The sequence below is a fragment of the Aplysia californica genome, unplaced genomic scaffold (genome assembly GCF_000002075.1).
Source record: "Aplysia californica isolate F4 #8 unplaced genomic scaffold, AplCal3.0 scaffold00440, whole genome shotgun sequence".
Lineage (NCBI taxonomy): Eukaryota > Metazoa > Mollusca > Gastropoda > Aplysiida > Aplysiidae > Aplysia > Aplysia californica.
Genome location: NW_004797710.1, coordinates 132989 through 140244, shown reverse-complemented (window position 1 = coordinate 140244; position 7256 = coordinate 132989).

Sequence of the window (7256 nt, the reverse complement as noted above, 5' to 3'; positions counted from 1 at the left end):
TTGAAATGTTTTGGTGTTTGTGCTTGCTTTGTAGTGCGTGGTCAGCTGTACTTACAGTGCCAGGAGAGGCTTTGGAAAATCAAAGCAGGACATAAAGTAAGGACACCATCCAGGCTATCCTGGAAGCACGCCAGGCTGTCACCAATACTCCAGACAACCTTTCTAGTACACAATGGCTGAGGGACTTCTTTTTAAACGACATCCAGATCTGTCGCAGTGGACGCCATCTGCTCTTGGAAAAGACCTGCATGTTAGTCAACAATCGCGACCCGACCCTGTGTGAGGCCTGGCCAATCGCCAGCCCCCCCCCTTTTCTCCAGTCGGCTTTGTCTGCACTTTCGTTTTTGTGCCAACATCAGTGTTTCCGACATAATTGTCAGAACCTGAGTAGAAATACGAATACGACGACGTACATTACTTTCATGTCTCATGCTTTAGCGGCCATTTTGAATTTCGTCTATTAACCGACTGCTCGGATGTGGATTTCATTCAAGGCCTATTTACTTGTTCTACTAGAACGAGATATATATAGATCACTATATGGAGGATTCATATTCCAATTCTATTGTGTCAAGGCACCCGCCCACAGACCACGGAAAGCAACGCAACGGAACTTATTTTTTGTCTTTATCAAAAAAATAGTGCAACAGATTCCTCCTATTAAACATTGTTTTCCGACTATCTCGGCGCCCACACACCACGCAATGGGCAGTAATGGAAAGTGGCGCAAAAAAATCTGTATCTGCATGCAACCACAGCAAAACACCAAGTTTTAAAGATAGAGTATCCCAACAGGAAGCATTGATTTGCGCCTTTTTAGCTGAGCATACTCTTCCTCTCAATTGAGCACCACATCTTATCAAGCTTGCCCAGACTCTATCCTCAGACTACAAAGCTTTGCAGACTCTGTCCATGTGGCATTTCACCACTACATACAAGTTAAAACATGGAATCCATGAAGTTACTCGTAAAAGAATAATCAACATTAAGACATGTGCCATTTTCTACCAACTTGGATGAAGCTACCACCAAGTCCAACAAGAAGCATGTGCTGAATATTCTTTTATTTCCATTTAGAGTTCATTTAGAGTTCATTTAGAGTTAGGCCGGTCCCAGAGTGGCTCTGCACGTCTGTGTCTGAGAAAGCGCAAGGCACGCTCGCTGCATGTCAGCCCAGCCGCACCGTGAATTGGCACCTGTAGGTGTGCAACTGACGGGTCAGCCTTGCTATTTTTATTCCTCTTCATAATTTGACATCTTTTTTATCAGACTGCTGCTTACATGAGAGACTCTCAAAATGGATTAAAGGCAAAGTAAAGAGGTGATATACCCCATCTTCTCCAAATTGATGGTGATGTTTGCCATTATGTTCATAACATTACAAGGCAATTTTCATCGGAATAGGATCCAGACAATCATCTTGCATTATTGCTTGATGATATCCACAGGGACTTTGTTTACAGTCCGAATATAAAAAGAGGATTTTCCTAATGTATGCAGTGTTCTTGGAGTTCCTGAGAAACAGCCGAAGGAAAGGGTTGGACACAGATGGATGTCTCTGTTAGAGTGGGCGCCTTGTTGACCGTGAGGTGCGACCTGTGCGGAGGGAAACCGGGCACCTGGCGGTTGAGGTGAGATCAGTCTACGGACTGTCCCTCACCAACACACCTCTTTGGCCCAGGTTTTCCTCTTAGACGGGAGGGTGGCACGGCCCATGCCACTCAATCGGTTGGGAGTTGAAACAACATCAAGCCCTGGGTCAATCTTGACGGGAGCGTTTTATGCACTCTCGTGGAGAGTATAGCTCAGGGGTAGCCCTGGCACAGCTCTGGTAATCCGAGCAATGTGTCCCCTTGTTGGGCTCGATGGCGGACGGGGACCCCCGGAGTTGAACCACCAAAACTCACATGGATTCCTCTACCATTAAAAACCCTTCCCCAACTCCCAACGTTATAAAAAAGTCTCGGCTCGCGGAAGCCGGTGCGGCCGCCGAGCCGAGCAAACAAACTACAAAAGGAAAAAGGACCTTTACGACTGCCTCTGCCCTCCCCCCCTCTCAGGGAGCTTACGCGGCAGCCGTACTTGACCATCCGCAGTACCGATGCACAGAAAAAGATGACTGATCTAAACGTATTCAAGATAGGAGATGCTCTAAGACAGGTTCTGGGATACATTCCTACGAATGTCCAGAAACTGTCCTCTGGTGCTCTCCTCATCAAGTGTGCATCGGATAAAGAACTGGCCGGACTTGAAAAGATTACGACCTTCGGTGGTGTCTGCTAGACTGTCGTCATATGCCTCTCCTTGTTCTGATTGGAATAACATTTCACTTTCATCAACTGAGGTGTCAGTGTCACTCTCTTCATCCTTTCGCTGTCTCTTTCCCTTTCCATTCTTCTCTTCACTCTTTGCCAAAATATTCTGCAGTTTTTCATTTTTCCTCTTGGGCGCTTTTTGTTTCTTTCTTTCAGCTTCCTTCTTCTTCTTTTCTTGCTTCTTCTTTTTCCTCAGCCTGATTTCGTCTTTCCTCTTTTCCACTTCTTTCTTCTTTTGAACCTGCCCTACTTTTCTCTCTACTTTCCTTTTCACGTCAACTCCTTTCTTATGTCCCTTTTCTTCCAACATTGCAACAATTTCCTGTCTGCTCACCAGATCCGGAAACTTGACAGTTTTCCTAATCTTTGTCCTAGTGCATCTAATGGATGGTTTTGTTTTCAACGGACCGTTTCTAGGAGTCGCTGCCAATGTCAAAACTTGGGGTGGACTTGCAAGTTCTTGGATATAGGCCATTAAGTGGGGCAGAGACAGTGAAGAAAGTGGTCTTCAGGAATTTGAAACAAGTATGAAATTGAATTCGGATCATCTGAACGTCACCATGAGAAGACCTGGGCTCTATGTGAAGAGTACACATCCATACATTGGAACCAGCCCTAGTGCCGTCCTGCACTGTGACTGTCATGGTTTTAGTACTGTGGAATTAAAGTGCCCTTTCAAGTTGAAGGGAAAAAACATTGAGGAGAACTATGACAGGAACAGATTTTGTGTGCAAATGTGAAAACGGGGATCTGGAACTGAAACGTGACCATGGGTATTATTACCATTTCCACACACAGCTTGCCATCACTGGATTTAAAACAGGATACTTTGATGTTTCTTCATTGGATGTCAAGCCATTAGTTATACAAGTGTTAAGGGATGACAAGCTGTGGGAAGACATTCAGCAAAAACTAGTTGTGTTTTATAAAGGCTACATAAGCAAGCACCTACTTGGCCTCAAAGAATTTTTCTTTTGTCCAACTTGTGACAACCTGTGTTTGGAACCCAGAGAACGCCATCAGGAGGGCAGCAACAGTGTGTGTTGCGATTCATGCAACCTGTGGCACCACTGGACCTGCCAAGATTATTCCAAAGGCAAAGACACGTTCCTGTGCTCATTCTGCAGAGGACATGGAATAGCAGGCAGCATACAACACTGACTGCACATATACCATTTCTACAGCAACAAAATGAGAAAGCCAGTTTTTTCTTTCACAGGCACTGTCCACTGAATGCAAAAAAATGGTGAAATGGTATGAGTTTAACGCCCCTATCAACACTATTAGGTTATTTAAGAGGCGGGACCTCCTTATTTAACGTCCGTCTCCGATAGGACCGAGCCAATTGGGAAGTTCGTGTAAAGTGCCTTTCCCAAGGACACAACGTCGGACCGAGCTGAGGCTCGAACCCCCGAACCCGCAATCTCACGATTACGAGTCCGGTAGCCTAACCACTAGGCTACCGACGCCGCTGAATGCATCAGTCACAATTTTACTCAACAGTAACAATAACAACAAACAGCAACAACAACATACACCATAAAATACTCAAGAAATTTTTTAAAAAAATGAAAATATAATAATTGATGCTTTCTGATTTCGGACGTCGGCCACCATTATGCAGGAGATAGCCTACTTCTCTTAAAATATAGACGATACACTTAGTATTAATGGAATAACAGCAGATTTTATGGAGTTGATCTCACGAAATGGTCACAAGTTTTTGTTCTATAGTAAAAAAAAAAAAAAAAAAAAAAAAAAAAAAAAAAAAGCCCTTTCTCATGACACCTTTTTTACCATAACTTTTTAACTAGAATCTAATTAAGATAGAAGGATAATTTTTGGGTAAGATTGAACTTCGGCTTTGGTGGACCCAACACAGAAAACAGCCAGAACTATTTTTGACCCTCCCTGTACAATGGTCCGCTCCAATAAAAGTTATTGTTTTGCATTTATGTTGTTTTTTTTTATTGTTGCCGGGGGGCCATAGTTGTTATGGCTAGTGCGCATTAATACAGGTAAACAAGGTGGGTCCACCAAAGTTCATTCCAACCAATTTTTACACCACTGTCTTTGTCTTGTCTTTGTCTCAACAAAACCTTTCATTCAAGCCTATTCCCCAACTCTGGGCACTTCTTCGTTTGCTACGCATGAAGCTGCAGCAAGCACCTAGCACACCTCTGTGATTGGCTCAAATATAGTTGACGTATAAAATTTCCCCATCTCTTTTTGTCGTTTTCCAGGGCTTCCCTCGCCAGTTGACTAGAATCTAGATCTCACCACCGTGGCTGGCCCGCTTTGCCATAAAGCGTACGATGGGCTTCATCACTCAATCTAGGTTTCAATGCCGACTCGTGTGTGTGTGTCTGAGTGTGTGTGTGTGTGTGTCTGAGTGTGTGTGTGTGTGTGTGTGTGTGTGAGGAGAAGGTAAATTTATGGTTTCGAAAATAGCTGAGATTGTATAAAAGATAACACAAATTAATTTTTGAAATATAAATAAAACACAGCGAGATCTTGTCAACAGTGACTGGAGAGTCATGGCGAGGGAATCCCAAGAGTCTTGGGGAAACCCAAGAAGACGACAATAAATAGATGGCAGAAATACGTCATCATCTATATTTGGGCCAATCATAGAGGTGTGCTCAGAAAAACTTTAGATCTAGATCTAGGTGCTCGCTTGTAGCTTAGGTGTAGTCGCTTCATACAGTTTGATCAGTATTATCTTTCATCCGTGAGTGCACATGCCAATTAAAAAAAATTTTTGAAAAAAAAAAGTGCTGAAGGACACTGTCAACACTTTTGCAAACCACTTTACCTCATAATTAAACACAAGCACATTTCGCCTCAATCTGAGACGACAGCTGATGTTGCTCAGTGGAAAAAAAAGTTCTGAGTAATGACGACACTCAGTAGAACAACCTGGTGGCTGTTTGGATGCAGACTACCATCTGCTTTTCTTGAGCTCTGTGAGAGAGCCCCATACCCTCCACATCAGTCGCTATTGAAATCCAGTCCCCTTCAGCAAGCACCATTCTCGCCGGCACAGCTGTCGCCACTATGCCCCCAAACCCCTCCAGAGCAGCACCCCTGTCGTCGCTGGACCCGTACCCTTGGAGCCACCACCATCTTGACAATTACGAGGAGACTGTGCTTCTTACACAAAGAGGCGAGCTGCTGTTGTTAAACTCCGGGCTCAGAATGCACAGACAAAAACAACATTTTCTTCAACTAAAGCTAAGTTGGAAAATTGTAAACGCTTAAGATAGAATCTGGACAGAAAGAGTTTAATAGAAAAAGAATTGAGAAAGGAGCGGAAGCAGTTGAAGAGAAAATTGAAGTCGAAAGCAGCTGCAGAAGAGGCAGTTCCAGAGCTCCGTAAGGAAATTCAGTCTCTAAAATTGCAGAAGAATTCCTTTTTGAAGTCTTTAGGAGAGCAAGGTGAGGAGCTAAAAAGAACGCAGGCAGAAGTTGGGGAGCTGAAGAGAGAAATTTTGGAATTACAACAAAGTAATGATTATCTAATCAGTTTGTTGGAGGAGAAAGAGAGTGAGGAAGTGGAGAAAGATGTACCTAGACTAGAATGCGCAAGGCTGTGTAGTACTGTGTACAGGTCTTTGCTCTCGCAGATCCCTGTGGCCCATGCCGGTACTCTGATTGACTCTGTTCGTTAGGTAACACATCCCTTCCTTGGTTCCCCACAAGCCAACAGTGGCCAGGATGGCCTATGAGCTCTGTGACCTCAGTTTCCTCCAAGCTGAAGAAGTCTTCCTGTCATGCCCAGTTGCCACTATATGTTGGGATGCAACCACTCTCAGCGCAATCCACATCAATGAGGTGCACATCCCAACGCCCGACAGATCCCTCACTTTGTCCGTTGCCCGATCGCCAGGTGGAAGAGCCACAGACTACACCAACCACATCATGATTCTGAGAGCGACTCCAACGTTGCTGTTCCTGACATATTCCTTCAAAGTGACGGTGATTCGGATGAAGAATTTCAAGGATTTGATCAAAAAGATATTGATTTAGTTGCTCCAGGTGATCAAATTGCCCTAAATGTGAATCTTCTTCAGAAAAGAATGCTTGATTTCTTCAAGATATTTACAGATGATTTCTTAGACAGGTTTAGGATTGAGACGAACAGGTATGCCAGATCTCAGCCACCATTGCGACTGATTCAAGAAGTGGACACAAGATGGAACAGCACCTTCTATATGTTTCAGAGGTTTCTCCATCTCTACCAGTTTGTTAACTTAAAGCTGCACTCCTAGAGGAGGACAAACCAGAGAAATTCCTGACAGAGGAGGAACTCAACAAAGTCAAAGAAGCCATCAGCATCTTGGAACCGTTTGAACTGACAACCAGGGAAATGAGCTCAGAGAAATATCCAACTGCTTCAAAGATCATTCCTTTAGTTGACAATCTGGAAAAGATCATGCGACAAACAAAAGGTGATCTGGCAGCTAAGCTGAGATCCAGTATATTATCAAGACTCGCCGGTGCAGAAGAGCGCTTCTTATGGGCAGCAGCGACATTCATTGACCCTTGGTTCAACGAACTCGAACCCAAAAATGTTCGGAAGTTCTCAGAGTCGGCCCACCCTTATTATGCACATACGCAATTTTACCCTAATTGCGAGTATTAAGGTCTAGCTGCATGCGTGAGTGATGTATATTATGTGTGAGTGCGAGTGTGTATGTACGTATGTATATATATGAAGATTTATGTATGTGTGTGTCTGTATGTTTTGAGTGCGTGTGTGTGACTGCGTTTTGTGCACGTTTGAGCTTTAAAAAATGGTTTATTAATCGGGGACAAAGGAGGGGGCAAAGGAGGTGAGGGGATGGGGGCAGAAAGTGGAAATGAAAGCAGACAACAGAACATTGCTAGAGAGCAGGGAAGGAGGTGAAAGGAGACAATTTTAGAGAAGAAAATTTTTTG